This window comes from Archocentrus centrarchus, unplaced genomic scaffold (genome assembly GCF_007364275.1).
Source record: "Archocentrus centrarchus isolate MPI-CPG fArcCen1 unplaced genomic scaffold, fArcCen1 scaffold_24_ctg1_1, whole genome shotgun sequence".
NCBI classification, from domain to species: domain Eukaryota; kingdom Metazoa; phylum Chordata; class Actinopteri; order Cichliformes; family Cichlidae; genus Archocentrus; species Archocentrus centrarchus.
Genome location: NW_022060255.1, coordinates 957457 through 969058, shown reverse-complemented (window position 1 = coordinate 969058; position 11602 = coordinate 957457).

The window sequence follows — 11602 nt, the reverse complement described above, 5'->3', positions numbered from 1 at the left end:
TGGGTGAAGGATGCAGAAGGTCCATCAGAGCCTTTCAGCTCTGCAGCTTTGTTAATAACTACACAAAAACATTTGGAGGTCTTCATGGACCAAAAGATTTCCACAGAGGTTTGTTTTTAGAGTCCTCCATCAGCAGCTGATGATGTTCTAATAAACCAGCTTTTTAACCATGAGTGCAACTAATCCATATAACATTAAATATATTAATTTATTCTAGTTATTTATGGTTAAATCTTTATAATTTTACTTTTAATCATGTTCTATGAAGCATTTATTATGTATTAAATACTTTTTTCTTCACAGAGTGTAAAACAGGAACTCCTCTGAGTCTCTCCAAGAGCCTGTGGAGGATTTTATATGTTGACTGTTACATTTTTATTTTTATTTTTTTTGCATTTTTGGCCACAGTGGCTTTTATCAGCCACTTGGAGAGAGACAGGAAATGGGGGAAAGATAGAGGGGGGCACGCAGGCAAGCTGGCGACAGGCCGGGACTTGAACCTGCGCCGCACCCGGCTTTCCCACTAAGCCACTCAGGCGCCCCACTGTTACATTTTTTAACAGATAATAACAAATAAAAAATAATAAAGTTATATCACTGCCATGGACATGTGCTTAGCTGGCACCATGGAGTGATATAGCTCAGTTAGCCTTTGCTTGGAGTGAATGGTTAGCTTAGAAACCTAACAGTGAGCTGATAAACATGTCCAAGTACATCCTCTACATCAAACAGCTGTGAGGGCCAGATGTTCTCCTAAAGTAAAATAATATTAATATTGTATCCTAAGTAATATATTATCATGAGATATTAATTTTCCTTTCAAATTCATACTATTTTTAATGATGTGCACTTACATGTTCTTATGTTAGGTTGTTTTGCTCATTATACATATAATGATTACTTGAAACAATAAAGTTTTATTTTATTTCACAGGCAATGGTGATGTGCCTTTTTTCAAAAATGTAAATGCAGTAATTTACCTACATTTTAATAAATAATGTTTAGTTTTGAGGCAAAACCAGCAAAATCTTCACCATGACCTGCTCCACGCTCCTGCTAATTTTCATTTCAATAAATAATCCCAAGCATGATTTATTGGACTGTCCAACTGTCATAAATGACAGTTCTGAATAAAATAAGATGATTTGATATTTATAAAGCATTAAAAATATCCTTGCTATCTGACATGTGGATTCATCCTCTGCCTTATCCACTGTACCTCACTGCAAAGTTTTGTTTTTTATTTATTGTTTTTTTTTCACAACGCTGACTCAAAATGAAGCTGACTGAACAGCTGCAGACCTGTATGGTTATCACAATAAACATAGCCGAATATTTTATATTAAAAATTGGTTATTGCCTCTGCCTCTCGCCCTATGACAGATGGGATAGGCTCCAGCCCCCTGGTGACCCCGAGAAAGGATAAATGGATGGATGAATGTATGGAATTGGTTATTGTGCATTGCACTGAATTATGAAGCAACTGAAACTGAATCCTCTCATAAGTCCACAGAGAAAGAAACGCGCGCACACATACACACACACACACACACACACACACACACGGCCCTCCAATGAGATAACAGTGCCTGCAGTGTGTCAGAAAATACCTAAAGTTGTTTTTCATCCTCTTTAGTATTATATATATGCAAAAGCATCTGATCATAGGGTACTCTGTGATTGACAGGCTCACTTTGGATGATGTCATCTGGTCCATCTGTGTTGTTACATATGATGTCTTTATGAATGGCCTTCATATTTATTTTTCTGACTACGTTTTACTTTTACTCCCTACATTTATTTATACAAATATCTGTACTTTCTACTCTTTACATTTTCAAACAGACTCATTACTTTAGGTGTAACATCTGGGAGAAATTTTAATTTCCAGTCACTATGCTGTCAAACATCAAACGATCTGAGACTAAATGGAGGAACAATAACACATAAAAGCCACTTGTATTGGTGTTTCTATTACCAGTGCTTATCACAAAGACATGAAATGGAAAAAACAATCAGTGTAATCGGTGTATCATTTATGTTTTTGCCAGCGCTGCACTCAGGCTGGAGCAAGTGTGGTTGCGGTACTTTAGCATCTAGCTAGCAGTACAGAAGTGGAGCATAGAGTAACGTGCTGTTGCAGGTAATTTCAAATAACAACAAATATCAGCAAACACACAAACTGTTTGTGTGCAGTTTGTCAGACAGCGTGTCTGCAAGCTGAAGGTCCAGCTGCTGTGTTTCCCAGAGTGAGAGAGACGTTCACTCTAACCCCTTTTCCACTGACAGAGTCCAGTGCTTGAACCTTTCGGTGCTCAGCTGAAAAATACGTTCCCTTCCAGCACCGCAAGCTAGCTGGTTTTAAACCAAAGAAGGCAAGTAGCAAAAGGGCGTGACTCCGTGTCCAGACGAGGACCCGCCCACACTCATACGTAAAGGAGCAGTTCACAGAAACGCAGTGGAAAGTGTTGGTAATTTTTATCACATTTATATTGGTATTTACTGTCACTATGTTTATATCACATACTGAAGTATATTAGTCACAAACACACTAGATTAATGAACACTGTATGCTTTAAGGTTACTGGGAATATATGTTACACATATATTCTTGAGGCCTTGGTGGGATCCAGGAACATCCCTGATTGTAGTTTAAGAAGTCTTAGGACAGATACGCTCCAAAAGTGGAGTTCTGCAGACATGTCTGTGTTTTTGTAACATAGATTAGCAGAGGTTTAATACAAAGAAGATCCTTCATTGTGACACCTGCCAGAGCTGTTGTAAACCATCGAGGTTCCCTGGTAATGTATGTTTCTTTAGTTCATGCGGGACGAGAGTTGGCGGAGCCTCAAAATTTGATTGGTTGGGTTATTGTTTCAGGGGTTGAGACTTTTTGTAAAATTAGGAAGGGTCAAAGGCAAGCGCTCTTACTTTTTGCTCCTCCATTTTCTGTCTTCTTCTTCTCTTTCTTTCTCTGTCTCTTCTCTCTTTGTGTATCTTAGTCTTTTCTATGTTACTGTCTGTGTTTTGTGTAATTAATATGTCTAATTAACAGCCTGCACCGGAACCTGCTCATCCCAGTGATCTTTTGGAAATTTTGGTTTTAATTGAGAATTTTCAGCCAAAAAGAACACGGGGACCCCTAAAATTACTTACCAACAAAACGCAGGCCTGTTCTTAAGCGCTTCACCGGTTCACTGAAACCTAAACCAGCAATGGCATGAGCACCAGCACCTCGGCGGTGGAAACGTGGAATCAGAGCCTACATAATCTGGGCACTTTGTATCACAGAGCATTAACAGTATGACAAACTTTAATCCCTTCCCCATCACTGTTTGCTGTACAAACATGCCGTCTGGTTCTCCCTGTATGTTCACAGATTCAAACACTGGTGTGTTCTTATACAGAGGTGAAAATAAATACTTGATACTCTGCTGATTTTGCAAGTTTTCCCACCTACAAAGAATGGAGAGGGCTGTAATTTTTAATTTTAGGAGCACTTCAACTGTGAGAGACAGAATCTAAAAAAAAAAAAAAAAAAAGATCCAGAAAATCACATTTTAAATAATCACTTTGCCTTTTATTGCCTGAAATAAGTATTTGACCACCAACCAACCAGCAAGAATTCTGGCTCTCACAGACCTGTTAGCTTTTCTTTAAGAAGCCCTCCTATTCTGCACTGATTACCTGTATTAATTGCACCTGTTTGAACTTGTTACCTGTATAAAAGACACCTTTTATACAGATAATTGATTAAGTGTATAGATAGATAGATAGATAGATAGATAGATAGATAGATAGATAGATAGATAGATAGATAGATAGATAGATAGATAGATAGATAGATAGATAGATAGATAGATAGATAGATAGATAGATAGATTTTATTGTCATTGTACTAAAGTGCAACGAAATTGAGCAGCAATCGTTAAGGTGCCTAGAATAAAAACATTCAAAAACTCTAAAAACATTCAATAAACTACAGGGCCTAAGTAGCTTAAATAAATAAATACTTAAATAAATTAAATTAAAATTCATGTGCGTGTATTCAATTCCCATACAGCACTAGGGTAAAAGCTGTTTTTCAGTCTGTTTGTCCTGCATGTGGAGTGTGTGCAGACACACACTCCATCAATCCCACTCCAACCTCTCCAGGACAATAGGCAACAGCTTGGTGAGAAGGCAACAACTGTTGGCCCAATTATTAGAAAATGGAAGAAACACAAGATGACTGTCAATCTTCCTCAGTCTGGAGTGCTGTGCAAGATCTCACCTCGTGGGGTAAGGATGATTCTGAGAAGCCCAGAACTACACGAGGGGACCTGGTCAACGACCTGCAGAGCTGGGACCACAGTCTCAAACATGACCATTAGTAACACACACTGTGCCGTCATGGATTAAAATTCCATAGTGCACGCAAGGTCCCCCTGCTCATGCCAACAAATGTCCAGGCCCATTTGAAGTTCACCAGTGACCATCTGGATGACCCAGAGGAGGCATGGGAGAAGGTCCTGTGGTCAGATGAGACCAAAAAGCTCTTTTTTGGTCTCAACTCCACTCGCCGTGTTTGAAGGAAGAAGAAGGATGAGTACAACTCCAAGATTGTGCGGCCTCATCTTGATAAAATTCCAGAGTTTTTCTAACAAACACACAGCAGGGCAACTACGGAGCGGCTCCATAAGAAGCATTTCAAGGTCCTGGAGTGGCCCAGCCAGTCTCCAGACCTGAACCCAACAGAAGATCTTTGGAGGGAGCTGAAACTCAGTGTTGCCCACTGAAAGCCCAGAAACCTGAAAGATCTGGAGAAGATCTGTATGTAGGAGTGGGCCAAAGTCCTGCTGCCGTGTGCAAACTTGATCAAGAACTACTGGAAATATCTGAATATTAAGTTCTGTTTTTCTATTGTATCAAATACTTATTTCATGCAATAAAATGCAAACTGATTATTTGAAATTCATACAAAGTGATTTTCTGGATCTTTTTTTTATTCTGTCTGTCACAGTTGAAGTGTACCTACAATGAAATTTACAGACCTCTCCATTCTTTGGAGGTGGGAAAACTTACAAAATCGAGTATCAAATACTTATATCACTGTATACAAGTGTGCATTAGATTTGCTTCTATGTATGCAACAGAAGAGTTCAGGTCCTTGGACTTTGCGGTCCCAGCACCGTCTGACTGAGACAGGCAGAAAAGCCTTACAGTCTGCTTTTCCTTCTAAAAGGAACAAATTACAAAAGGACCTCAAACCTCAGAGCTTGGTCTCAGTGAGTGAGTTTAAAGCACTTTTAAGTATCACCTGAGTATATCTAATCAAGCCATGAAGAGTCTGTAAGCCCATGGAGTTCACAGGCTTGGGTCAAAATTTGGCACTTATTTTATTTGTGTTATTTTTCCAGCTTTTTTGAGCCCTCATAACTCTGTAAGTACAGAAGAAATCCACATGAAACTTTCAGGTTTGAAACAACTGATTCAAACTTCATTAAAACACTAAAGCTGGTTCTGAAGAGGAGGCACATGGTATGATCCAATAACACACACAGTCACACACTCACATACCTTTTCTGCTCTTCATAATTTTATATCTATAATACATGAAGACTCCAAATCCAGCAGCCAGGAGAACCACAGGAACCAGGACACCAGGTAGAACTTTAGTCCAGGCTGGAGGAGGAGGTTCTGTAATCAACACAAACATGTTTAACAGATTTTAATGAATTCACATCAGTGTTTACTATGACTCTGACCTCTAGCTACATCACTGACCTGTGACCTTCAGTTGGACATGGATCTTGGTCTGATCTCGTCCAAACTTGCGGGTGGTGCAGGTGTAGGTTCCACTGTCAGAGACTGTAGGGTTCCTCAGAGTGAGGCTGAGGTCTCCAGTCTGCAGAGCATCAGCTCTCATTGATGTTCGGTCGGTGTAACGATTGTTTTGTTGTTCCCGATCATCACCGCTCTGCAGACGCACGTGGACTGTTGGGATGATGAGCTCCTTGCGGTCCCACACTAATGCTGTGGAGCTCCTGGAAACATCAGCTGATACCTGACAAGGCAGCAGGACAGACTCCACCCCTTCATACACCTCCACCTCCACCCCTGAGGCATGCTGGGAAACTGAAGAGAGAAAATATAAAGCTGAGTGCTGTGATTTTGTGACAGCTGGTTAGACACAGAATGAGGATCTAAATGCCTGTGTAGATCAAGGAAAAGTTCAGAGTCTTCACTGATATAAAGATGGGTTTGGTACACAGGTGATCAGTCCAACTAAGCAGGTACAGAGAAGCAAACAGAGGCAACAACCAGGAAACAGATCTGAGCCACAAACATAAGAAGGCTCTCACTGGAACACTAAATACCTGGACCTGCAAAGGAACTAAGGAGCACTCAGTTTAAGTACACAGAGGAGACGATTAGACACAAGTGAAAGACATGAGTGAGGAGCAGGTGATCACACAGGAGGAGGACCTGAAACAAGACTCAAGGATGAGGAACAAAAAAAGAACAACAGAACCTTTGGATTCAGCCGGGATCTCACAGATTTACAGTCACGTGACTTTTATGTTGAAGAGAAGTAATATTAATAATAATAATAATAATCCTGTATTTCCTTTTGTCTCTAAATTATTTCTGCTCTCTTACTGTTTGTGTTTCTTTTTGGACTTCAGTCAGTTTTTTGAATGTTTTGATGCAGCCAAAAATGTCTCATTTATTTGGTTTATTTCACCTACCTGTGTCCTGCCTTTGAGCTCTAATGAAAGTATCCTGATGTTTACTCTGCAGATTCAAACTGGTTTTGTGTTGCTTACATCATTATGATGTGATATGATAATCAGATTTTTTGGGGGGGTTTTTCCTCACAGAAAATGGAGAACTTTCAACATTTCATAAGAGTTTCTGACTTCAGGAAATGATTCTGCAGTAAAGAATCATAATGAACTGCATATGTAGTTGATATCACTATTTGGAAAAAACTGGATTTCCTAATTAATCCCAGCCCTGGGGCACTTCAGACCAATACACCACTGCTCAAAGTAGCATCAGCCCTCTGATTCTGGATAAGCTCTCGCTGGGAGACAGAAACAGATTCATGAACATGCAATCAGGTTCCAAATGACACTTTTATTTCTGGACTGAAGAACCTGTGTTTGTTCTAGCCATAGAACATCACTCAGCACAAGCTGTGAGAACAACAGGGAACACCTGACTCCGTGGTATAATTCACAAATGCAGATAACCCGAAAGCTGGAGAGGGAATGGCGTCTCACTAAATTAGAAGATGCTCATTTAGCCTGGAAAAAGAGTTTGTTGCTCTATAAAAAAGCCCTCCGTAAAGCTAGGACATCTTACTACTCATCATTAATTGAAGAAAATAGGAACAACCCCAGGTTTGTTTTCAGCACTGTAGCCAGGCTGACAGGCTGGCTACAGTGCAAGATGTAACATAATCACCAAAGTACTCTGAGACATGCTGAACAAGAACATCAGGGAGTTTGTAAAGAAAGAAGCTGGTTTATATTTTCATGGATTTTCAGATACCTTTGTATACAGAAGTGACAGGATGATGTGGTGACTTTGGAAGGTAATAATATCACAATGCTGCAGATAAGCTGAAGTGATCTCAGAGGCACGTGAGAACTTGTTTGATGGGTATATTGTGATGTTTGCAGGAAAACATTTGATTTCCATTTTCTATGTATTTTTGAATATCTGCTTAAACAGCAGTGTTTGTGGAAATTCATGTGATTTCAGGATGTCAGACTTTCACATTTCTACAGTTATATGATTTGAAACTGATGTCAGATGTAGTGGAGGACACGTTTAATAAGGATTTGGTGGGTTTGCTGAAAACAACTTGATTTCCATTTTCTATGTATTTTTGAATATCTTCACACAATTATAACCATGTCCCTACACATGATTGTAGCTGGTATTATGATGCATTTGATTTATCTGATAATTATCTAATATCAGCCAAATGTTGGATTAACCATTTGAAACTTGTCTTTTCAGAAGTAAACTTTGAGCATAAACATGGTGCCATATGCTTGTAACAGCCTGGTTATAATATTCTTAGATATACGTAAACATGCCTGTATATGCCAGTGATATGTTTTGTATCACTTTACTTTGTATAGAATATGCAAACTATCAAAAGGGCAGTAAATTATATTATCTAAGTCTGTGAAAGTATAGATAGCTGAATTTACGAGGTGCACCTAAAAGCACCATGAGTTGAACCGCATATACTGACGTAGATGCGGTGTCTCCACTGAGCCGCGGCGTCCGTGGAATCAGGTTAACGCGATGGCAGCTCACTGCAAACAGCCACAGGTGGAGACACCTGAGGACGGCTGCAGGTGGAGCTGTCTCTGCTAACACCTCCCTGCTGCTCCGAGCGCAGCCTCCTGATTATAAACTGATTCTTCTCATGGAAAACTGAACCGATAAACTCGGAGATATTTTTGCTGTGAGGCTCAAATGTGGAGTCAGAACCAAAACCAGGACTCGATGGAGGCTGATCCGTGTGACGGGATCCGCCCTGCATGAAGGCCGCAGAGAGAGAGGAGGATCGAGGAGAACAGACAGCAGAGAGCAGTGCAGGTTTACAGAGTCATTCAGAGAGGATCAGAGCGGCTTTCTTACCGAGTAAGAGGAGCAGCAGCATCTTCATCCTGCAGGAAAAACTTCAATCTGATCCTCACCGACAGAACAATCCGTGACTGCGGCTCTCAGACTGACGCTCAAACAAAAGCTTACTTTTACTTTCATTTTAAATGGGAGGTTCAGCCGCCAATCACACTGCCAGGCAGGGCTGGACTGGGACAAAAAATCGGCCCTGACATTTTTGGCTTAGACCGGCCCGCAACTATGTCTTTAAAGCGTTTGGCACTGTCTTACTCTTATTCAGTGTGGGCATAGCTATTGCTAATAATACTTTTATACTTTTTTACACTTACATTAGTAATGCTTAAATTACAAAGCTTTTACTTATCATTTAGCTTTTTAAAAAATCTGTTATTTCACCTGCTTGAGGGCTTTTTAAAACATGTTTAACCAGCACAGAGGCTACAAATTCAAACTACTGTGCAGCCTTTCAACACACCTTTAACCTAAATATCTAAAATGCTGTGATGCAGCCTAAAATGGACCCTTGCTGCTCATCCAACACTTCTCAGCCTTGACCGTTTCCTATTTTATTAGATTAAGGTGCCATGGCTGCCAGATTTGGGGAAGTATGCAAATACCAATAATATTGATACTAATCAATTGCCATTGCTCATCATGCTCATGTAACAGAGCTAATGTTACCTCATCACCTCAGAGTCCCTGTATTATCCTAACATTACTACCTGCTTACGTACTGCACTTTCCTGCTCACTCTGTCCCTCGTTACTAAAGCCTGCATCTCTGGCTGCTCCTCTCCCTGCTGCTGTCTTCACCTACAGCAGAGTCTGCCCAAGCCTTGAAGGGGCCCTAAGCAACATTTGATTTCATACCACTTCATTGTCCCCTGAACTTAACCGTTATTAATGCTGGAGGGTTAAAGTTGATTATTAATTTTTTTTCAGGATGCATTACTGGTTCAGCCTTTTCAATTCAGTGTTTCAGTTCAGTTTTATTTATACAGCACCAACTCACAACAAACAGGCACCTCAAGGCACTTTATACTGTAAGGTAAAGACCCCACAATAATTACAGAGAAAACCCAACAGTCATCCTAATCTTAAAAATAGAGAGGGTGTCTGTCTCCTGAATCCAAGCTGGGAGCTGGTTCCACAGAAGAGGGGCCTGAAAGCTGAAGGCTCTGCCTCCCATTCTACTCTTAAGTATCCGAGGAACCACAAGTAAGCCAGCAGTCTGAGAGTGAAGTGCTCTGTTGGGGTGATATGGTACTATGAACCAATGAAGAGAAGCCAATATGGGAGAAATCTGCTCTCTCTTTCTAGTCCCTGTCAGTACTCTAGCTGCAGCATTTTGGATCAGCTGAAGGCTTTTCAGGGAGCTTTTAGGACAGCCTGATAATAATGAATTACAATAGTCCAGCTTAGAAGTAATAAATGCATGAATTAGCTTTTCAGCATCAGTCTGAGAACGAATTATTAGAGTGTAGCCTACTGATTAAATTAGTGTAGTTCCAAGTATACAAATCTGGACAGTTAGAATAGTCTCTTCTTTCTTTTAGGAAATTGTCATTTGTAAAAAATTAAAACAAACCAAAAAAGTTTCATGACAAATGTGGGCGAGCTTGGGGGGCCCCTGGTGGTCAGGGGGCCCTATGCAGCCGCATATGTCGCCTATGCGTCTGGCCGGCTCTGCATACAGCTGCTGTTGCTGCAGCATTACTGTTATCAGAATCAGAATCAGAATCAGAATCAGAATCTTTATTGTCATTGTACACAGAAGTTGCACAACAAAATTTAAAATGCATTCCTTTGTAGGTGCCTCAGACAATAAATAATAAAATAATAAAAATATGAGTGATAAAAATGATTACTAAAATACAGTGCACAATAGTAAATTAAGACGAATCTAGCCCCAATACACACACCAACGCACGCACACAGTCAGCACTACCACCCCACATCACTGTCCAAACCACACAGAGTTCAGTTCAATGATAGCCCTGGCATAAAAGCTGTTCCTCAGTCTGTTTGTTCTGGCCTTCATTGTCCTGAAACGTCTGCCTGATGGCAGTAGCTGAAACAAGGAGTGTCCAGGGTGTGAGGGGTCCTGGAGGATGTTCTGTGCCCTCCTCTGGCAGCGGGCATTGAACAGTTCCTGGAGGGAGGGCAGGGGACAGCCTATGATCTTTTGAGCCGTGTTGATGATTCGCTGGAGTGTTTTCCTGTCTGCTGCTGTGCAGCTGTTGAACCACACGCACAGACAGTAGGTCAGGATGCTCTCTACACAGCAACGGTAGAAGGACACCAGCAGATTCTGGGTCAGATGGTTGCTCCTAAGAACCCTCAGGAAATGCAGTCTCTGTTGGGCCTTCCTGACAATGCTGGTCGTATTGATACTCCAGGTCAAATCATCCTGCAGATGTACTCCCAGGAACCTAAAATCTGAAACCAGCTCCACTTCATCCCCCTCGATGAACAGAGGTTGAATGACATGTTTTGTCCTCCTAAAGTCTACTACCATCTCCTTTGTCTTAGTGGTGTTCAGGATCAAGTTATTCTCACTGCACCACCTTGACAGCCGCTGCACCTCGTCCCGGTATGCTGACTCATCCCCGCCTGATATGAGCCCCACCACAGTGGTGTCATCCGCAAACTTAATGATGCAGTTACTGGCATGTATGGAGGTGCAGTCATGTGTGTAGAGGGTGAAGAGTAGGGGACTCAGCACACAGCCCTGTGGAGAGCCGGTGCTGAGGCTGATGGCTGAAGAGAGGTGGGGACCTACTCTTACCCTCTGGGAACGGTCTGTCAGGAAGTCCTTGATCCAAAGACAGGTGGAGCGTGGTATCCCCAGATCTGACAGTTTAGTCACCAGTCTGCCAGGAAGGATGGTGTTAAACGCCGAGCTGAAGTCCACAAAGAGCAGCCGAGCGTAGTTCCCCCCCTGCTCCAGGTGAGAGAAGGCAGAGTGGAGG